Source organism: Theobroma cacao, chromosome 9, assembly GCF_053813885.1.
Source record: "Theobroma cacao isolate CCN51 chromosome 9, ASM5381388v1, whole genome shotgun sequence".
Taxonomy (NCBI): Eukaryota; Viridiplantae; Streptophyta; class Magnoliopsida; order Malvales; family Malvaceae; genus Theobroma; species Theobroma cacao.
Genome location: NC_142647.1, coordinates 45436696 through 45461388, shown reverse-complemented (window position 1 = coordinate 45461388; position 24693 = coordinate 45436696). Strand labels below are relative to the sequence as shown.

Genomic DNA, 24693 nt, shown 5'->3' with positions numbered 1-24693 from the left:
TCCATTCTTTTGAGTCATTTTATTTTTCACAAACAACAACTCTCCATGTATGGAGTGATGGGGAAGTAAGTAGTCGGGGTAGCATCTTTTGTTTCACACAACAGCAACAATCTGAATCTCTCATCACCAGCATGAATTAAACAAATTATATTGATCAACATCCATTTTTGCAGGAGAGTTTGTAAAGAAGCTGTCACACCCCCATCCGCTGATAGGTAATGTCAACAAAAATATTAAGATAATTATATAAACTGCTTAGTTAGAATTATTATACAATACTATTATCTAGTCTACATATATATATATATATATATATATATATATATATATATATATATATATATAAAAGACTAATCCAAATCTTATTCATATTCTAACTCTAACTAACAATATTATAATATAATTCTAGTAAAATATTGTAGTCTAACTGGATATTATTATTATATAATAACTCTAACTACACCGATTGTATAATTATCTTAATAAAACAATTATACATATTAATCACCCCAGCCTAGATATAATCTTAAAAAAAGTCTTGAAAATAAGAAATTACAACTTAAAGAATAGGAAACACATTGGCCGGAATATTGTTACCAACATATACCGTAACCACCATCTTCTGGAAACCTTGGTTTTTTATATTCTGTGCTTCTTTTTAATAACGTATTGTATTCATGTTTCAACTTTCAAGTCGATGTTTATGTTTTTTTTTTTAAAAAAAAAAAAAAAGTAGAAGCGTAGGTTTATTAAGCTTGATGAGAAACAGGCCTTTGAGTCCCAAAATGCATAAAATATGCTTACCTCCATTTACTACAAAAATATACTAAAATAAATATGAATTAAGTCATCATAGAAGGCAACAAACCTAAAAGGGAAAGATCTATCGATGCAGCATACGGCGGGTGGTTGTCTTGGTGGGGCGGCTTTCATAAAGCCTAACTTAATGCATCTTTTGCCAAAAGCACATTAATATTTATTACAATTTGAATTGTCAACCTCATCTTAACAAGACGCACGAAAATGATCAAATCAATCACGGAAAATCCTTATAGTATGTCAGGATTGAAATTCTCTCCATCAATTTAATCATCTAGATATGTTAAGGTATTGTAATGTTCTTTTAAGAGATAACCTTTCTCTAATTAATAATTTTGCATATCAAGATTTCCTTAGAACTCCATATTTTTCATAATTTTCATCACCCAAAATTATGGCTATTTAAAACGAAAAAAGATAAAAACTGCAATTTTTAACTAAAATACTTGAGAATAAAATAAGTTGCTCAATCTTTTTGTAGGTCAAGGCAAAATGTGTTGTTTCTGTATAAGATGAGCATTCGAGATTAGTATATATGTTTAATCAATGAAATTTTAATTTAAACAAGTAGTGGGTGATTATTGCAATTAATCCTCCTTTACTTTTTACTTGTTTTCTAAGCTTACTGATACTTATCCTTAACTGTTTGATAGGGCAGATTTGATGTCAAACAATCTTTATTAACATTATCAGCCTTTAATCTAGCAGTTGAAACTGATGTAGCCAATGATAAAGCCAAGGTGGTTGAAATTCCGCTGCCTAAAAATGGGCAGCCATAATATTTCATTAATAAAATGTTCAAAACAATGATACGCCACCTAAGTTAACCACCACTCCTTTTACTTTGACGCCATTGAATTAATTTTACCCTTTGCCTCCACTTTACCACTTTCAAACCAACCTGCAAGAATAATGAGGCAGAAAAAAGAGATTATTCTCATAAATTTGGGACTTAATTCATTTTATGAAGTAATTAATTATTTTGGGTACTCAGCTAAGGTAGCTGACCACTCTAAATGTATCCCTTAATTAAGAAAAAAAAGGAAAAGAAAAGAAGAAAAACTAATGTGATAAAAAATCCCATTAATAATCTTTCATTGATATAAATATTTAACACTGCATTTAATTTCAAACATTTATAGCCACTAAACCATTCTTCTTGATTCCACAACCTCTAGACATAATTGCCCCTCCAATTCACCAACTATTTTGCAACAGCTCGCTTGCACATTAATTAATTATTTCATTTCTTCTTTCCGTAATTAGTTTTGGAATTTTACCAAGGGAAGTTTAAGATTTTTGACATCCGAATGGAAGTTAAGCCTATTGTTTTTTTCCTCTATTTTTTTGGGAAACAAAGTCCAGAATCATTTCCAAGCCGGACAAGCTCTAAACATCTCAGCAACAAAATAGCTGAATTTCAGATGCCTAAGGCTAACATCATGGTTGGTATTCCATTCCCCCTTTATTTCTACGTGAACACTAAAATTTTTGCAATTTTCTACGTGAAAATATCAGGCGATATGGATGGCATTAATTATGTTAGTTTTCCCTTTTGTGGAATTTGGACTAGGAAAAACAGCTTGGGAAATTTGACTTGAATACGTTAACAAACAGATAACAAAAACAAAGCGAGAAAATTGAGAAGAAAATTCCTATAGGAAGGAATGAAGGATAGGAAAATCATAAATGATGCCTTGCTATTTTCGTTTGCAATGAAAATTACTCAAACCAACTCCTCTGATCATCATTGGTGGGAGTATTTACAACAAAAATTTTCTCCTATCAACAAACATCTTGGCCTTTTTTTTTCCTCTCTCGACCACTGTTAATCTGTGTATTTCTAGGCACCAAGTCAGACTCTTCAACCTCTTCTATCTAGTATTCAATTCACCTTCAATATCAGCTTGTTCTCCACTCTAAATTCTCCTTACCCTCCACTCCTACCCATAATTAATTAATTAACAATTAAAGAAAATCCCATCTCTCTCTCTCTTCCTCCAGAAAATCATTGCATATATAATGGTCTAAGCGGTCCAAAATCAATCTGCCGGAGATCCCAAAACTAAATATTGATGTTGGACTAGTTTTTAGGGAATAGAAGCATCATTCAGTCTTTTTTTGTTTCTTTTCTTCTCTGGTCCACATCATTATATCTACTGAGAATCATCTCGGTGGCTTCCAGTTCCCCTCTGCTATATTTTACCTGATTCTCACTTTCTTAACCCTTCAATTTGGTAGTTGAAAGCTTCTTTGGCAAAGGTGAATTATCTTTGTTCAGTTTTCTCTCCATTTTTTTTTTCTTTCTTTTAGATTACTGTTTCAACAATCTTTTACTCTCAACTCATCTTTTATTTGTATGTGATCATCATCAAACAGGTGAAATAAACTATTACAAACAAGAGACCAAAAAAAAAAAAATGAGTCGAAGAGAAAACAGTCCAAAGCTGGAATTGAAGCTGAACCTATCACCACCTAGGGCTAACCAACAAGTTGGATCGCCAAACACATCGGTTTCCTCCTGGGAAATGTCACCTGAAAGCTCGTGCGTGTCTTCGGAGCCTGACGACTCTACGTCGATGCAATACCCGAGTAGTCCTGAAGCAACTTCGATGGTGCTGGTTGGATGTCCTCGATGCCTCATGTACGTTATGCTATCGGAGGTCGATCCCAAGTGCCCCAGATGCAAGAGCACCGTCTTGCTTGATTTTCTTAACGAAGAGAACGCCAAGAAGGCAAGAAACTGAAGAAGAAGAAGAAGAAGAAGTAGGATTTTTCTTCTTGCTTTCCATGGAACAAGTACAACTTACTTCTCTAGAATAGGCTTTTTTTTTTCTTTTTGTTTGGTTTTAGTTTCTTCTTTCTTTTATTTTTGCCAGCTTCTTTTGTGTTGGAATGTTTGAAGTTTTCTGCTAATATATCTTTGTTTCTTTTCATATTCAGATGCTTGGTTGCCCCGTAAGCAAAAGAAAAAAAACTCCGTTTACACAACATAAAGTTCTATTGTCTTAGATTGGATATTACTTTTAGGATTCTAAGTTTCTCCTCCACTTTTCCTCCTTTTCAAGCAAAGGAAAGATTTTGTTTTCTTTTTCTTTAGTTTCATTTTCAAATATAATTAAAACATCTTAAATTCATATAGTGCAGTGCCATAGATAGATAGGTAGCTACTTTAACACATTGCCTTGAGTGCAAGGTTTTAAGGCCAAACAATACTAACTAACGCAACATTCACCCTCTTAACTGATTCTGCCTTAATTGGAGGTTAGTTCAGTTTCTACTCCATGTTTTTGAAAACAAATATGGATCGCTATGTATATCTAATACGTTTGTTTTAACCATCATACATTTGGATATTTGAAAATAACTCACATTTATTCTATCTGATAATATGAATACCTTTATATATATATATATATATATATATATATATATATATATATATATATCCAAGAAAAAGCGATTAGAACTAAATGTAAATGTTTAACTTAAATCTCATACATATTATAAATCTTTGCTATCTAATTCTTTTGTCTAACCGGCAATCTACATATATATATATATTGAATAAATCTGAAAGTGTAATAACGATTAATGCTTAACTTTTGACCATGCTTTACTCTTGGATTAAATATGGTGAATCAAAAAGCATTTTCTATCCTATATATGTTTAGACAATTAAACCATGATTCTAACTAAGATAGTAAATAAGTGACATTTATGCATTTCAGAGGACTGTAGTCCGAGATTTCATCCTCAACAAGGGTAGAGTGATCCTGCACTATGGCGTTTCCAAAGGTAAACTTTTACCAGAAAAAGAGAAAAACAATTTTGAAATAAAATGAAAATTTTTTATAGCATATAAATATGCAGCAGGCCACTAGCTAAGCAACCAATCATTTGATGCAACTTGGTACCTGTTGAGGGTTGGGTATAGATAGTTAGCATCAATTTCAATGCAACCAACTGTCACTGGGTAGTTGAACTACTTTTCTGTAATATATTGAAGGTGAATGTAACCTTATTTAAGTTTGCATGAGCTTCCCTTAGGACAAACAAAATTAAAATACATGGTCTGGTCTTTAACACATCAGTTTTAAATTTTATAAGGGGTATTTTTTTTAATTTAAATTTTAAATCAATTAAGGTTCATAACAAGTGCTCTAGAGTACTTACTAGTTACTACTAAAGGAAAATAATAAAGAGTTCTAATAATCTAAATACAAAAAATTTTTGTTTTTGAAGTTTACATTATTTACACATTACCATGATTTTTGTTTTTTTTCTCAGATATCTTTAACTATTTAACACAATCGGTTAATGAAATTTTTAATAAATAATAATAATATAGTAAAAAGAATGATAACTTTCTGATTATTATTATTATTATTATTATTTGAGCTGATCATCATAGTACTATGTACATCTTGAGATAGTCATTTATAGATAATCGTATATAAAGCAAAACCAATTAAAAAACAAAATCTAACACTAAACACTACAACAAATTTGACTTAAGACAGTACATTTTTAAAATGTGCTATTAAAAATATTTTTAATAATATTTTTAAAAAATTTTTTAAAATATTTTGTAAATTTAACGTCACTATATAAATTTTTAAATGTATTATAAATAAAATATAACGATAGAAATTGTATACACTAATAATGGTTGTACTTTTTTATATTATTACTAAATGTAAAAAAATAAAACTAAAAATTTAAATAGTTATACATTTTAAAATTTTACTATAAAAAAAATATATTACCTAAACAAATGTGATTAAAATTTAATTTTTTTTAATGAGAATTTATATACAATGACAGATCATTCAGAGTTGCAAGAACCAGGCTGACACTGTAGTCATAGAAGGGAAAAACAGTTAAAGCTTCTTCTCTCTGCTGCTGTTGGTTGATCCTTTTTGTAGTTTGACAAGCTAAGCTTCTGCTATGACCTGGATTCAGTCGATTTTCTTATCCTTGATTTTCTTTCTGCTGGCTTGCGTTGTCATGATATAGTTGTACGGAGCGTCTAGATGATTTTCTTAGGTTGTCATCAGATGATTTGTCTGTAATGCTGTGCTGGGTTGATATGCCCGATGGGTTAATACTTGTCGTTTGTCCTTTTGGTCTCATTACGACCTGAGGTTGATTTTGAGCTTTGAATATTCGCTGTCTTAAACAGCAGCAGCTCATGCTTTACATCTACAACTTAATATAAAACACCCAGAGGGTCTTCTTCACTTAATTATGTGTCAGCATTCAGAGTGTTGGGTTGTGATTGGGCAGTGTTGTTCACTAGCTTGGAACACGATGTGGGCTTTTTGTCTGTTTTTTTTTTAATTTTTTTAATACTCTGGCCATTGGTCAATGATTGCTATCATTTGTTGCACAAAAAAGTGCGGGTTGATCTCTTCTCTTAATACTCACACACCAATTTTTTGTGTGCATTATTGTTCCCTTAATGGAATATATATATATATATATATATATATATATATATATATATTTCTTATAAAATAAAAATATAAAAAAATATTTAGGTGGATATTTGTGGATTTCATCCAAATTTGAAGTGAAATAAATTTTTAATTTTTAATGAGACATGATAGAGATCACAAGGTGAATTAATTCTAAATAATTATAAAGGTATAAAATAAAAAAGTATTAATTAAAATTGAAGATAATTTAGAAAATTTTCTCATTAAAACCAAAAAAATTAATAAGTATAATTAATATTCATTTTATTTTGACTTTCAAAAAATATTCATTTTATTTTAATAATTTTATTGTATCAATTATTTACCTTATCAATATTATTATAATATTAAAAAAATCTCCTACTTTACAGCTATGCTGTGTGCATTTATTAACAAAGTAAATAATAATAATATGACTAGACTTGTAAGTAGGCAGCAATTGTTATTAAGGAAGGGGATACACATTTTCGGTAATGTGTTTAATTAAATTACATTCTAGTGGTTTGTTAACATTTTTTGTGATGAGCTCAATTAAATTACATTACAGTATTTTTGTCAAGTCCGACCTTATAAAATATTTGTCATGTCATTCATGTGATTGACAATATACTTACATACTTGAAAAGTCCCGAAAAATTGACAAAAGTCGATAGTGTACCTAATGGTGTAACTAAGTTGAATTAAGCCTCAAACTAGACCAAATAGAGATTTTAAGATGAAATTGAAAATTTTAAAATCCTAGAATCACTTAAAATGGTGATTCGGAGTTCGATGATCAATTTGGAGTCAAATTATAATTTTCATGATCTAGGGGTAAAATGGTCATTTTGCCACCCGAGGTTAAGACGTGAATGTTGGAAGAAGTTTTTGATCCAGAATGACTATTTAGAACATAATTTGAGTTTGAGAAGTGAAAAATTTTAATTCTGACATTTTTTAGAGCATAGGGGTAAAATAGTCATTTTGTCACCCCAGGGGCAAAATTATAAGTTTACACCACCCAACACTTGTTTAGCACATGTATTTTACCCAATATTATCATGGATAATTCAAAAAATTTAAGTGGTGGAGAGAGATTGCTTAATGAGTAAGTATGACACATGGACCAATGGAATGGTGACATGTGTCAAAATTATATTCATTTATTATTTAGCTTTAAAATCAGCACAAAATCAGCCTTTTTCTCTTCATTATGGCCGGCCAAAGGAAGAACAAAAGAAGAAAAGAAAAAAAAAGCCCTAGGTGAAAAAATTCAAGGGAAAAGTGTGAAAATTTAAGGAAACAAGTGAAAAAATGTAAGATTTTTCAATTCTAGCTTGTGATCTTCCTTTCCCATACATTCTTTAGCATTTTTCATAGTTGAATCACATGGTTTCATGATGGGTCTCTTGCTGGGCAGACATGGGGGAGGAGTTTTGATGCTTGATTTGGTTAGATTTTAAGATATTTTAGTGTTTTTAGTTAGTTAATGATGTGTAGCATGAAAAACCAATAAGAAAAATTCATTTTCTCCCATCACTCATCATTGGCCGAATTCTCCATGTGGAATATTGATGATGATTTTGATTTTATTTCAAGTGAATTGATGAGGAAATGATGAATTATGGTGAGAAAATCGAGTAGGAAAATCATAGTGTTGATGCACTCACCATGGCCGAAATTTCCAAGAGAAAATGTGAAGATAATTTTGCTAAATTTTATGCTATTTGACTTGTGTTTGATGGTTTGGAGAATTTGAAAAAAAATAGAGTTAATTGAAGTTGAATTGGACATATTGGCTAATTAATCGCGTGATAGATCAAATTAGGCCAATACCGTTTTATTTAGGTACACAAGTGAATTTGTGTAGAACACCATGTTTGGACGATAATCCAAATAATTTGCATTTCATTTCATGCATCCATATAGTTTTATAACGATTTAGCACCAATGTGGTAAATTGCTTGATTTTGCATTATGTCTAGGTGGTGAATCCTTCGATAAAGGCAAAAAAATTGTACCCGAAGATCGATAGTCGGAGTACTATAAAAATTCGACTTCCGAAATAATGAGTAACCTTATCATCATTTTAATTATCTAAAGTGGTCTTTTTATTCGATTTTGTGAATTTTATGGAAAATGAGTTTAAATGGTTAATTTTTAGGTTTTATAAACAAAATGTGTTTAAATGAAAAGATTTTATAAATTGTCTTGAAATTAAATGATAGCTTTGAAAATAGAGTAACTGGAGACCACTTGATGTATTATAAATTTATGGTTTTAATTGATGACTTATGATAATGTGTTGGCATGACTGGCTGGAATTGTGGTTTGTGAACTGTATGAATTGTTCTGTTTTAGATTTAGAGGCTAGGTAGTATAATATTAGTCATGTCATGCTGTCAAAATTTTATTATATGGTGGGTTTAGCTTGTTGCAGTGGGCGAGTTCTGTGGACCAGCCTATTAGCGGGGCACGGAATCCAATTATATATGTACCTCGGTCGGAGAGGTGCGTAGGGTATCTCCTGAGGTATGGTTAGAGTTCATGTCACACCGAACCACCTCGTGATGATAAGCTCCGCTAACGCCAAGAAACGGCTTTGTTTTCAAAATAAAAACATGATTTATGCGTACATAAATTTTTAACAACCTTGGCGGACTCAGTTAAATGCCTCAGCCAAGGTATTCCCGAAAATGATTTTGGTAGGAGCCAAGCTTTTAAAATACTCATAAGCCATGTTGATTATTTAAATGAAATGAATATTTATGTTATGAAATACATATTGAGATGGAATATTTTAATTGTCTCCATTTACTCGACTTTAGATATTTTGGATGATGTTTGTTTACTCACTAAGATTATATAATCTCACCACCCTCCTTTCCACCCATTTCAGGCTCAGAATAGGCTATAGATAGCTGATTTCATCGAGGCTACTATCTAATTTACATCATCCAAACTGTAGGTTCACAGTTTTTCTTACTTTTGGTTATTCGGGGGCCCATCGATTATTGTAAATTAAATTAAATACTCTGACTTATTGTATTACAGTATGTATGAATTTATTTTGCTTTTACGCTGCAAAAAAATTATTTACGTATAACTCTAAAAATATTATTTTATAAAAAAATAAAATATTTTATTGAATATTTTTTTATTTTATTTTATTATATCCAAATAATCATAATTTCATTTTAAATGAAGGTTTTAGATGTTTAAATTTATTTTTGAATATGAATTATGTGTTTTGTACTTGCATACTACATTTTTAGCGGATTTCGAAATTTTTAAGAAAAAATGACCAAAATGCCCCTGTGAGATAGAAATCATTTTTTATTGTTTTAAGTTGAAAATAACTTAAAATCTTTTAGAACATGATATTTAGCAACGGTTACTCACAGGGGGAATGAGAAACTGATATTTAAACCTTGCGAGGTTTCGATTGGTATTTCGGGTGATGAGTGTCTATCGGGACACCGCAGCGGTTGTCACGAGCTCGATGAGAGTACCGGGTCGTGACAATTTTTTTGGTAACAAACCACTGTAATATAATATTGCAATGCAATCACGTTACAGTAAATGGATGTAATGTGATTACAGTTCAAAACGAATGCAATCATATTGTATTGCACTTTGTAATATTATTAAAAACACTTTGTAATATTATTAAAAATATTTTTACTCTTCAACTTTGTTACTTTATTAAAAATATATTATAATATTATAATTTTTTATATAAAGTTCAAAGCTGTCTTTTTATTATTTTTAGTAGTCATGGTGACTATCAATAAAATTTATATTGTCTTTTAAAGGAAAAAAATTACAATAAAATATATAATATAGAAAATTATATTAAACAATAAAAATATAAAATATAAAATTATAATAAAAAATAAAAATAATATATGACATTAAAAATATATTTAAGAGATGATATTATATAAATATTAATAAAAAAAAAAAAATATAAGTATATTAAACTTGTATTTTTATAAATAAGGGTAATTATGAAAATTGACATTACATTCCAAGCAAAATACTTATAAATCAAACGCTGCAATATCATTTTTCTTGTATTTTAATCATTACTTTACTTAAATACCCAACATTGCAATGTTATCTTTTTTACAATCATATTATTTGTAATCATATTACTTACAATTATATTATTTGTTATCACATTACATTGTAAAGTATCCAACGTATTATATAATTATTTTAATAAAAACAACATATTTTGATCTTTTTCATGAAATGAATATATTGAATAAATCTAATTATATCAATGTCAGGGTTTCAGTTATATTATTAGTTAATTGTTTTTTGAAATAAACTGTAAAAAATATTATTAGTTAAAATAGATAATAAAGTTATGTTCAAACCATCAAATCAATACTAGGGAACAGACATATCTTAACAAGGAAGTTTGCAAAATGATTAGCTTCCTTGTATACTTGAACAAAAAGGAATTTGTTTCAAATCAGTACAAGTGGCAGATTATTATTGTACCAAAAAGTGGACAAAGTTAAAAACGATACATGTGATTCAAAGAACCTTGACATGTATCAAAACCTCATCACCAAGGTACAAAATTTGTGTCAAGAGGCAATTTATGAGCCTACCCCACCCTACCCTACACCCAGATAAAGACCAAACACTGAGAATTACAAAATTGGTTAGTTGTTACCAGACAAAAGCATTATATAAAATCAGGGGTATATTCGCGAGGCGTCTTGTTACTGTTTATCTCTCTCTCCCCTCTCCTTTTCTTTTCGTTTCTTTTGTTCTTTCTGTCTATGTATTCGTAGTCCTTCGTGCGTTCTTCTTTAAATAATAGGATACTATAATTGGAATGCATTTTCTATTTACTTATATATAGTAAAGGCCCAAGGTAGGAGAGAATTGCTCAACTTTAGCACAAGAATGAATTGGGAAATTTTAATTACGATCAAGTAAGACATAAAAGGCTAATTGAACTTAATTAGTTAAAGCATCACAGCAAGAAGAGTAAATTAATATAGATCAAATATAAGATTTGATCGTGTTAAAGTCCCAGAAGTTTGTAAATATTATCAATTTAATTATATTTAGGCTAATTGAGTGATATTTATGTTATTGACGCTGTTTTTAATTAGTCACATTTATAAATAAAAATTATATATGACAATCAAACAATACTCAACAAAAAGATAATATTACTATTACATTAATATAAGAAACAAATTAACAAATTTAAAAATTAATTAAATCAACATAAAATTGAATCAAACTTACACATGGTGAAATTCAAACTTTAAACTTCGTGTTTAAAAACTTTTTTGTCATTAAAAGAAGAGTTCATTGATTATTATTGACATTTTATTTGTTAGTTTCTAACAAAAACTTATTTATTATTTTGGTAGAATCATTACGACGGGGCATTACAGCATTTGAAATTCTCCAATATATTTAAGAAATTTAATGATTTCTGCTCAATTTTTTCTTCGTTTCGTGCGTGATTGGATTACGACCATATTTTTCGTTGACTGACGTTTTTATGGCTAACCTCCAAATCATTGTCTTCAATACCGGTCGTAGAAGGACTTTCTGCATGCCGCCAAATTTATTGCTAAATGCCATGAGATTGATATGCCGATATATATATATATATATATATATATATATAATCATTTCAAAGACTGGTTCTTGTTTGAATCCTGGTGTAAATCATGGCTATATATCTAATTGAAGAGGCGTACTATATCCCTTTGAATGTAATTTTAGGCGTAGGAAGGCAAAAGCTCCCAAGTTCATCATGCTATGCTTTGTGTGTCGAAGGTTGTCACTTAGCATAAAACTTTACTCTATGTGAATTGTACTAACTAGGACATGGATTCGAGTGTTGCAATAGCCGCTAAGAGACACATGAGATTTTATACACTAATTGGGTTATTGGGACATCATTCCGCAATGGAGGCTCCAAGCCGGAATTTTGGAAGAAAAAACTTCTCCCACTATCTCTGCTATGCAAGTATCCGGCTAAATATCAATCCTAACATGAAACCAGATTGTAGCGTGAAGAGTGGATCAGAGCACAAAATACGTTTTAAACTTCTATTTCCCGGATTGGGAAGCACACATGGCATATTGCAATTTTTTTTTTCTTGCTCTAACAAAGTCCATTGAATGACTGAAAACAGTCTCACGGGACAAAAGAAATTCATCTCTAAGAAATTTCCTACGTAGCACGGCATTTTTTTTAAGGCATTCAAAGTGATTTCATTGCTTAAAAAATGTGTACAGAAACTACCTCATTTTGGTAGTAGAGCAGCCAAAACATGGAGGACAAGTCCCTAGCGTGAAATGTGCTGTGATTATGCTGAAGAAACAAACCAAAGGCTGACATACTACCCACAAAATCAGAGAAAAGAAAAAAAAAAAAAAAACCAGAGCCATTACCCAAGTACACACATATCAAAAAGTTTCATGAAATAGCTCCACAGGAAAGCAGCTCCCTGGTTAGCCAAAAATATCTCAGCGAAGAAACTCAATTAAGATTTAGGGTAAAGTTGAGGCCAGGAGCGGAGAGCAATATGGTAATGGTGGTCTCCTCAAAATTTTTGAAATTTTTTACTTAAATATATATATATATATATATATTTTTTTTTAATTGTTATGAAAAATAGTATATTTATAGGGTTGTGATCCCTCCAAAATTTTTGAAATTTTTATTTATTATTTTTTTGTACTTTCAAAATAATTTTTTTACTTAATAACTTGTACAAATAAAAAATAATAAAATAATTTCACAAATTCTACTCAACTTTACCCTAAATCTTAATTAAGTTTTTTCGCATCTCTTTCTCTCTCTTTCTTTTTCTCAATCTCTTCTCTTTTGTCGTTTATTTTTACTTTACTCTTTTTTATGTAGCTCACAATTGAAACACATTTCATTCTTTTAAAGAGATTTATGAGCTTGGACAATGACTACTTACCACTATTGTGTGAAACTAAGAAGAGGTAAAGTTTTCTTTTATCTTCTTCTTTTTAATGATTAATATTATTTAACTATTTATATATTTAACCATTGTGTGAAATCCTATATATCCTATTTATATATTTATGCATTATAGTTTTATATTTAGTATTGTAAGTTTAAATATAAATAAAATAAGAATATTAGATGCTGATTGCATTAATTTTTTAAAAGATTGATTAAAGTATGAGTAAGTTGAAAATAATTGACAAATTTTTTAAAAGAAAATATGCAAATGGTCCAAAATTTTCTCTTACACTTGAGACACAAACCTTAATAAAAATTGTGAAAAGAAGACTTAGGAACTAATTGGATGATGAGTTTCTTGTTGATAATTTAGTTGTTTATATTGAAAAAGACATTACTAACTTTTTCAATACGGAGTCAATAATTGATAAATTTGAATCTATGAAACATCGTTGAGCACAACTTTCATGAAAGACTATTATAAATCTTTCTTTTCTTGTTCCTTTTGATTTACATGCTATATAAAATTGTCTATTATGAATCCTTTGATTGTTGGTTAAATTCAACATATTAGTTTATTCCTTTTTGTCTTTAGCCCTCTCAACAAAAGTTAGTTAGCTACGCCCCTATTTGAGGCTGTGAATAAAACACTTCCTTAAAGTATTTTTAACCTCTAGGATGTAACAAAATCCTTAACATACTTATTAGAATAGTGAAAATGACAATGTATTTTTGTTGCTTATATAATAAACAAACATGTATGTCTTTAAATGTAGACATTTGTTTCCTTTCATAATATAACTATTCAGAAAGTTATATTTAATACAATCACAACTTTTCATTGATAAGCACTCTCCATAAATAACATCTATTATTTAATCCAAAAATTAAAATAATGAAAAATTAATCGCTTGTTAATATTTTAGTCAAAGAGTACAAATACCACCATTAACAAACTATCTAACAATCCTCCACTAATTTGAAATGTTGGTTTTTTTCTATAAAATATATTTTTATTTCTACCCTTCACATAAACAAATATTATGCTTACAAAAAGGTATCTATCGATTTCAACAATCAATTAGCAAATGCATCTAAGAACCCTAACGAAGTATATGGTGTTTATAGATTGAACCTTGACTCCTAGTGTTAGAATTGAAGATACACCACATATAATATTCGTTTATATTTCAGTAAATGGTTGTTCACTTTTTAGCACCATAATAGGCTTATCCTGTTCATAATAAACTTTTACAAGAGAATCCCTAAATTTTTCTTGTTGAAGTGGCTCCACTCATTATGTTTATGTAGATGGAGTTTTCAATAATTGTCCCCTTTACTTTAGACATTTTCTTTCCATAATATAATATTCAATCTCCATTAAGAATATAAACTCAATCTCTATACACAGTGGACCGCGTTATCTTTAAATAAGATTTTGAGGAATGGATTCTATTAGTGCATCACATACACATAACAATAACTTGTTTTACCCATTGAACTTAGTAATTAGAGGAAAATAATTAAAAGTTGGGTTCTCGTTATTGGTTTCTAATATGGGTCTTAAACCCATTCTTTTTGTAGTACTACTTACCAAATCCCTTGGTAAACCTTTAGTTAGAGGATCTATTAAACTACTTGCAGATTTAATATAGGGTAAAATACCCTTACCCTCTAAGTTTTAATCGAAATTATACGGAGGTCCATTAGTTTTCAAAATAGACACTCCATGCCAAACGTCTAAACAACGTTAATGTTAAATATGAAATGTCTAAAATGCTTTTTTTCATTTTTCTATTATTTTCTTTCTCCCAGGTCGGTCGACGGTGTCTTTTGCACTGGCCACCATGGAGAACACCAAAGCCCCGATCAGGCTCTCCAAGGAAACATTGGAGCTCCAAAGGGAGCACTAGCATTAGATCTGGTGCTCCCTTAGGAGCCTCGATCGAGCTCCCCAAGGGAGTTCCGGTGCTCTCTTGGGGAGCCTATTGAGGCTCTTTTTTTTTCTTTAAAATTAATAAAAAAATTAATAAAAAGTTAATAAAACTATGTAATAGTAATTTTTAAAATTAATAAAAGGTAAAATTATCTTTTTAATATTTTCACGTCATCAAACTAACAGGAACGCTAACGGTTAACTAACGGCTAGATTTATGTATCTTACGAAAGATATTTTTTTGGAGCGGAGTATCCATTTCGAAAACTAATGGATCTTTGTGTAATTTTGATCAAAACGTAGGGGGTGAGGATGTTTTACCCTTTAATATATGTTATGGTAATTAGCCCACTAAAAATTAATTATGTAATATAATCATGTCTTAAACTAATATGTCTAGATTTTCTATTATAAACATTGCTATATGCTTTAGACATTGTAGCATCACTATCACCATATAAAGAAATAGTTGGCATCGCTTGTGGCCACAACTTTATATCTAATAACAAATTTCTCAACCATTCAATTTCCTTTCCTATTGCAGCTAAAGTTATAAACTCAAACTCCATTGTTGAATGTGAGATACAAGTTTATTTCTTAGATACCGAACTAATGGCAACTCTTCCTAATATAAATATCCATCTTGAAGTGGACTTATCATTTACACTAGTAATCCTTGCATCAAAATATCTTTCTAATACTCTTAGATAGTCTGAATAATGTAAGCCAAAATTTTTAGTTTTTTTAAGATATCCAATAACTCTTCTAATGGCTTTCTAATAAATTTTACTAGGTCTACTTGTATATCTTGATTATTTGTAGACTACAAATGCAATATTTGACCTAGTGTAATGCATAGCATACATAATGCTTCCAATAGTACTAACATATTCAAGTTGTGCGATTACTTGGTCATCATTCTCATTCATTTTCATACTTTATTCATATGAAGTATTAAATTCTTAATTTTATATTGGGATGTTTAAATTTATTGATCAATTTCTCAATATGATGACTTTGATTAATAACATAACCATTATTGTATTTCTTAACTTTAATACTCAAAATAATATCAACCTCATTCAAATCTTTTATCTTAAGAACAAAGGTTAAATATTTCTTTGTTTCATTTATGCCGATCATGTTGTTGCTAAATATTAGCATATCATTAACATAAAGATATATTATTACTCCATAATCTTTGGTAAATTTTGAGTAAATGCACTTGTCAGCCCCATTATGTTTAAAACCATAACCAAATATGGATGGGCCAACTTTTCCATGCTATTATTTAGGAGCTTGCTTTAGCCCATAAAGTGATTTAATCAATTTACAAACTTTTCTCTTATTTCTGGGAAGTATAAAACCTTTTGGTTGTTCCATATATACTTCCCCCTTTAAATCAACATTTAAAAATATTGTTTTAACATCCATTTGACGTATATGCAACTTATAAATTGAAGCTAGTGCTATATGTATTCTAATAGATGTTATTCTAGCCACTAAAGCATATATATCAAAATAGTTTATGCCTTCCTTTTGTTTAAAACCTCTAATAACTAATCTTGCTTTAAAGGTTACTATTGAACCATTAGCATTATATTTTCTTCCAAACACCCATTCATATCCAATTAGTTTAGAACCTGAATGTAAATCAACTAATACCCATGAATTATTAGACATTATTGAGTCAATTTCATCATTTACAACTTCTTTCCAAATGGTTGCATCTCTTGAAGACATTGCTTCACTAAACGTTTTGGGCTCTTCATCTATATTTATTAGAATTGGTGTTTTATTCAATATATTGGTTCTATCTCATTCAATTACAAAAACAATTGAATCTAGAGAAATATAATTAGAATATAAATATTTCTTTTTCTCAACCTTTGACTTTTTCTTGGCTTAATAGATTCATTAATTTCTTTTCTTTTTCCACCAACTATTGGAGTCATTTTAGCTTGCTTTTGTTTTTCAAAAATAACAAAATTATAAACAAATTTATTTTCAAAAAAATTAACATATGTAGCTTAAACTATAACATTAGAATTAAAATCAAGTAACCTATATGCTTTTGAATGTTATGCATAATCCATATGGTGTCATAACTAATTTTTTTTCAAAGGAACTCTTTTAATTATATGATATGCTGTCAAGAGTGCTTTCTCCCAAAGATTAAGAGGAACCTTTGCATTTAACAACAAACTATTTACCATATTTATCAAAGCTCTATTTTTTTTTTTTGACTAATTCATTTTGTTGAGGTGCATAAGGAGTTGTTCTTTGATGAATTATTCCATTTTCGTCACAAAATAGAAAAGACGAGTGTGAAAAATATTCTCTTCCTCTATCACTTCGAAGAATTTTAATCTTCTTTTCTTTTTTGATTTTCAACAACAATTTTAAATTCCTTAAATTTGTCAAATACTTCCTCTTTTGTTTTCATCAAATAAACATGACTAAATAAAAAATAATCATCAATGAATGTTATAAAATACCTTTTCCCTCCTCTCGTTAGTAAACCATTTAGTCTACAAATATCAGAATGTACAAGTTCTAATAATTTAATTTTCTTTCAACTTTTGAAAAAAGTTTCTTAGTCATTTTTGCCTTAACACAAATTTCACATTTTCAAAACTATCTTTTTGACATGAAATATAACCATGCTTTGACATAAAATTTAAAGATTGAAATTTTAAATGACCGAGTCTGGAACACTATAAATCAAAAGAATAGTCAACAGTATAAGCAAAAGAATTATTCATTTCATTGATACTGAGTTTGAACATTTCGTCACAAGAATATCCTTTTCCAACAAATGCAATAATTTTCGGTACTACAACCTTATCGAATTCTAGTACAATCCTAAAAACATTCTCACACAATAGATGTGTAGATACAAAATTTTTTCTAATTTTAGGAACATAGAATTTGTTAAGTAGAGTTAATTTTTGCCTTGAGGTATACTTGAACTCAACCAATCCTTTGCCAAGCACTTTAGTAGGATTATGGTTCCCCATTAAAATTTCTTTTGGTCTCATGAGTTCTCCATAGCTTTTGAACTACCTTTTGTCATTGTAAACATAAATAGTAGTGCCAAAATCTAGCCACTATTTTGAACATTTTGTTAAAGTAGTCATGTGTACTTCGATAACCATCCCAATATGCATTTCAGTCACCATTGCAACAAGTTCTTTGGCATCACGTTCGATAAGGTTTATCTTGTTTCCAGAAATAGAAGTAGTAATCTTGTTTTCAAGATTACTGGAATTTTTGAACTGACACTCCTTGATAAAATGCCTTTTCTTTCCACAATCATAACACATTTATCACTCTTAAATTTCTTAGACTTCTTGAAGCAATTTTTCTGGACTCAATTTCTTTTCATTTTCCCAAAACTCTTTTCTTTTTCACTGACGAGGTTTACATTTAATTCAAGAATGAGTGCATCTCTAGTACGATTTTTTGCCTCAATATGCAAAAGAGTTCAAAACTCTTTAATTGTAAAACTTTTTGAAGAATGTAAAATTTTCTTCCTATATCCATTCCAAGAGGGTGGAAGTGGATAAAATTGCTCCCACTTGAAGTGAGTTAGGAATTTTGAATTTTAGTTCACCTAATTTAGAGGTGAGAATTTATAACTCATGTAGTTGATACATAATTGGTTTGGTATTTGCCATGGTAAACTCAAAGTATCTTAATGCAAGAAATTTATCTATACATTTTTTCTCCTTTTTGTACGTTTCTTCAAGTGCAGTTCAAATTTCCTTTGCTAAAGTCTTATGTCTAAAGAGATCATACAATCGATTAGAGAGATGATTGAGAATGTATTTACGACATATAAACTCGTCATGCTTCTATTTCTCCATGCTAACATTAGTGGTGGTTGTGGTAGCAATAACGGTTGCAATAGTTATGGATGTAGTAGCAGTTATGGTTGTGGTAGTAGTTGTTGTTGCAACAATGTTTATAGAAGGTGTTATTTATGTTCCTTCTACTGACGTGATCTCTTCTGAAATTGATGGTTGATTCGTTTTAAGAACATAATAATTCTTCGATGTGGTTAATAGGAATACTATCTTATCTTTCCATCTAGTGAAATTTGTTCCATCGAATCTGTCCAGTTTAATCATTTTTTGATTTTGGAATTAGACCTTCACACTTGAATCCGACCTAGTCTCCATCATGAAATAGTTGCAAAAAAGGTTAAAATTACCTTAAGAATGTTAGAAATTTTTTATTTATTTTAAGAAAAAGAAGAATACGACTTTAAGGCCGTGAATAAAACTGATATAGAAGAATATTATTTAGGTTACTAGCGCATTAAGTTAGGTTAGGTTAAGTTATCTTCTACTTTACTTGTTTGTCAAGAAGTTAAGTTAGGTTATTACATATTTATTTTTATTTAGAAATTGTAATAATCCTACATAGGAAAAGTAAAAAGGCTCTCTTCTTTAGAAATAGTTATATAAAGCCCTCTTGGCTTAATTGTAAGACATTCAAGTTACATTGAAGTTGAGAATTAATAAAACATATTTTCTTTAATAAGGAGGAGTTCTTATTTTCTCTAAGCTTTTTTTAAAAGAGTAAAAGATTTTAGTATCTTTGGTTTGGCCAACCAAAGTAGGATTGTGGCCATTATTCACCTTAGTGAGGTTTCCTAACCTTGCCAAGATTGGTGTTCACCTTAGTGGGGTTTCTAACCTTGCCATGATTGGTGTTTTCACAACACCCTAGTGTCTTTACAACGCTCCAATTTTAGTTTGGTATTAAAGAGGGAGGATCATTGTTCACCGCGTAGTTCAAGTTCGTTGTCGAGTTTTGACTTCCCTTGTTCGGGTAATTCTACTTCTTTTATTACTTTATAGTTCTATCATATTTTTTTTCTGCATCACAACATTGTCATCACCATATAATAAAATGTCGCTAAGATGCCAAAATCGTCAAAAAGATGTTCACGAGATCGAGGTTGAGGAATTACATCACGAAGTTCAAGAATTACAAGAGCAACTTGTAAAACGTGATACTACTCAAATCAACAACAGTAACTTTAGCGATGAAGAGAATTATACCAATCCTTTCCATTAAGAATCAACAACAGTAGCTCTAGCGATGAAGAGGATAGTACTAATCCTTTCCATCAAGAATCATTTTTTAATGAAGAAGTACCTATATGTTATCTAAGAATTGCTAATAATAGAGATTTGAGAATCAAGGTAGATATTCTTGGATTTGAAAGAAGGCTTCACCCTGATGATTTTCTTGACTGGCTCTATACAGTGGAAAGAGTTTTTGAGCTAGAAAATGTTCTTGATGAAAAATGTGTAAAACTTGTTGCAATTAAATTGAAGAAGCACAACTCTATCTGGTGGGAAAATCTCAAATGGCAATGAGAAAGAGAAGGCTGAAACAAAATTAGAACATGGGATAAGATATGTCAAGAACTCAAACATAAGTTTCTGCCTGAGCATTGTCGACAAGAAATTTTTATTAAGGGTCAGTTAGGTAACCGGAAAATGACTTGCTGGAGGAAAATTATTTTTGTGTAAAATGTTTTACAAAAAAATTTAATATTTTCTATTGTTTGGATAAATTGTCGAAAATATGTTCTGTTATTTAGATCATTTTATGAAAAATATTTTCCATCATGGTGGAGTTATTTAAGTGTTAAATAATAAATAGGAGTTGATTACAAAACAATATTGATATTTGATTTTCACTTATTTGGGATCAAAATTAAGAATGGAAATGAAAATGGACAAAATCAATAATGATATTTGCCAAAGCATTTAACCACATATCTATAATGAAAATAAACTCTAATTTTTAAAAAAATTTCCATCTTATCACTTTTTTATCATAACTATAAAAATATAAATATTCATCAATTGTGTAAGATATCTAAAACCTATACTTATAAATATGTATTCATTAAATGACGATGATTGAGATAACTTTTATTATAATTATTAGTAAGATTTAAACCTATTATAAATATGTATTCATCAAATGATGATCATTGAAATATTTTTATTATAATTATTAGTAAGATTTATTCCATTCATAAATAAAAAATTTAATTGTATTTAATGGTTTCATTAAAAAAATATTTTTTAAATTTTAATAGTGTTATATAATTTAAATATTAATATTTTAAATTAATTTTTTAAGTTAAATATTAATATTTTTATTTTTTAATATTTTAAGTTAAATATTAATATTCATCAAACTTATACTTATAAACTTAGTATAAAAGTGTTTTAGTTGTTCTCTGAAAAATATCTTATGCCCTTCAAGGGCGTAAGACATTTTTCGTAGTTAACCCTATTGACTCATAAAATGTTTTACATCTGGAATTAATTTTCTATCTTCCAAACAAGCACAAGTCCTAAAAACATTTTTCGAAACTATTTTACTCCAAAACAAATGAACCTTAAATTTCATAATTTAAGGCAAAAAACAATGACGGTGGAGGAATATGCAATGTACTTTGAGCAATTTGATATGAAGTGTCGTGTCCATGAACTTGAAGAGTAAACTATAACTCATTATCTTGGAGGTCTCAATGTTGAAATTGTAGATATTGTTCAACTACAATCATATTAGAACATAAATGATGTCATCAGGTTAGCGTTAGAGGTTGAAAAACAACGATCATAGAAACTCTTGGTAAGTTCATATAGACAAAAAGATTCTGCCTCAAACTATAAGGGGATAGAGTTCGATAACTGTTCTGCCTTTAAAGGTAAACTCTTCCAAAATTGCAAGCAATAATGACAAAGAAACTACCTCTACTCGTGCTTCTAATGTCAATAAAAAGTGCTTCAAATGTCAAGGATTTGGGCATATTGCTTTTGATTGTCCAAATCGAAATATTATCTCCTTAGTAGAAGAATAAGTTATGGAAGAACCTATCATGGAAGAAGTAGAGGATGAGATAGAAATATTCAATGAAGATGAGACAGAAGAAGTTGTTGCTGATCATGGAGAAACACTTGTTATTCATCGTAACCTTAACACTGCTATGATGACTGAAGATGAATGTTGGTTTGGCCACAACATATTTTATACAAGTTGCATATCCTAAGGGAAGGTTTGCAATGACATTATTGATAGTGGAAGTTATGAGCACGTTGTTGTCAACTACATGGTGAAAAAGTTGAAGTTTCCAACTAAGGTACACCCTCGTTCTTACATGCTACAATGGCTAAGAAAAGGAAATGAAGTTAATGTAATGAAATGTTGTTGTGTTCAATTCTCTATTAGATGAAGTTTGGTGTGATGTTATGTAAAACCAGACTCTATAAACACATGTCATGATATACATGCACTGAGCAGCATGTTATTACGTTAGGAAAGCACATAAGAATAGACGAAATCCGATATTGTACCTAACGGTAAACTTGAGTTGATTTAACCTCAAACTAGTTCAAATAGGAATCGTATGATGAAATTTAATATTTTACAGTCCAAGAATGAGTAAAAATGATTGTTCGGAGTTCGAGGGTTCATTTAGGGAAAAATTGGAAATTTTGATGTTTAGGGGTAAAATCGTCATTTTGCCCCCTAAGATAATAATTTGATCATGGAGTGAAATTTTTGACCAAGATTAACTATTTGGAGTATAATTTAATGATAGGAAGTGAAAAATTTCAATTCCGACAATTTTCGGAATAAAGAGGCAAAACGGTAATTTTGTCATCCCGGGGTAAAAATCGTAATTTTCACCACCCAAAACTTGTCAAAGTTATAGGATTTATTTATTTTTGGTATGAATAACTATGGTATTTCAAGTGGTGAAAAATAGAAGTTTAATGGATGAAATTTTAAAAACGAGCCAATGGGAAAGTGACACATGGCACTTTTTAATGATTTAATATTATTTTAATGAAAAGTCAGCCCATTTAAACCCCATATTAAGTGATGGTCGGCCATAAGGAGAGAACAAGAGAGAAAATAGAGAGGAAAGGAAGAAAAGAGAAAAACCAATGGAAAACTAGAAAATTCAAAGGGGAAATAGCGTTTTTCGACCGTTTGAGGTCTGGGTTTACTGATAGCTTAACAGAATGACCATTAAAAACAAGTATCCGTTACCGAGGATTGATGATCTTTTCGATCAATTACAGAGAGCTAAAGTGTTTTCTAAGATTGATTTGAGGTCTAGGTATCATCAGTTGAGGATTAAAGAACAGGATGTGCCCAAGACAACGTTCAGGACTCGGTACGGTCATTATGAGTTCTTGGTCATGCCTTTCGGGTTAACTAACGCACTGGTAGCTTTTATGGATCTCATGAACAAGGTGTTTCACCCTTACTTAGACAAGTTTGTTATTGTGTTCATTGATGACATCCTGGTTTACTTGAGAGATAATGATGAGCACACTACCCACTTGCGTATAGTATTACAGACTTTGCGGGAAAGATAGTTGTATGCAAAGTTTTCGAAGTGTGAGTTTTGGTTACAGGAAGTGGTATTCTTGGGACACGTAGTATCGGGAGCTGGAATATATGTTGATCCCAAGAAGATAGAGGCAATTTTACAATGGGAGCAACCTAAGACAGTGACGGAGATTCGTAGTTTCCTCGGATTAACTGGTTATTATCGAAGGTTTGTTTAGGGGTTTTCCTTAGTAGTAGCTCCTTTGACCTGTCTAACTCGTAAGGGAGTTAAGTTTAAGTGGGACGATGTGTGTGAAAGTCGATTTCAGGAGCTGAAGAACCGGTTAACCTCCGCTCCCGTTTTAACACTTCCTGTTAATGCAAAAGAATTTGTGGTGTACATTGATGCATCTAAGTTAGGGTTCGGGTGTGTGTTGATGCAGGATGAAAAAGTTATGGCTTATGCTTCTAGACAACTAAAGAGGCATGAAGCAAATTACCCTACCCACAATTTAGAGTTAGCAGTAGTGGTGTTTGCTTTAAAAATCTGGAGGCATTACTTGTATGGTGAGCATTGTCGGGTATTTACGGATCACAAGAGTTTAAAATATTTGCTCACTCAAAAGGAGCTTAATTTGAGGCAAAGGCGATGGTTGGAGTCGATAAAAGATTATGACTTAGTGATAGACTATCATCCGGAAAAGACGAATGTTGTAGCTGATGCTTGAAGTCGTAAGTCTTCATCGTTTTTAGCTGCACTTCAAAGTTGTTATTTTCCAGCATTATTAGAGATAAAATCTTTTGGGGTCCAGTTGAGAAATGGTGAGGATGGATCCTTATTGGCAAGCTTCATTGTGAGACCTTCGTTACTAAATCAGATCAAGGACATTCAGAGGTCTGATGATGAGTTAAGAAAAGAAATTCAAAAATTGACCGATGGGGAAGTCACTGAGTTCAGATTCAGAGAGGATAACGTCTTGGTGTTTAAGGATCGAGTTTGTGTTCCTGAGGGAAACCAGCTGAGACAGGCGATCATGGAAGAAGCCCATGCATCTACCTATGCATTACATCTAGGAAGCACCAAGATGTATAGGACTATCAGGGAGAATTATTGG

At 30.3% G+C, this 24693-nt stretch overlaps 1 pseudogene across 1 annotated transcript; it reads left to right on the top strand.

Moving 5' to 3' along the window:
• The first annotated feature begins 2696 nt into the window (after positions 1 to 2696).
• Positions 2697 to 3761, top strand: LOC18590252 (protein GL2-INTERACTING REPRESSOR 1 pseudogene; annotated as a pseudogene). The gene is made up of 2 exons (XR_001929287.2): positions 2697 to 3081; positions 3199 to 3761. The product of XR_001929287.2 is annotated as a protein GL2-INTERACTING REPRESSOR 1 pseudogene (transcript).
• Positions 3762 to 24693: the final 20932 nt, after the last annotated feature.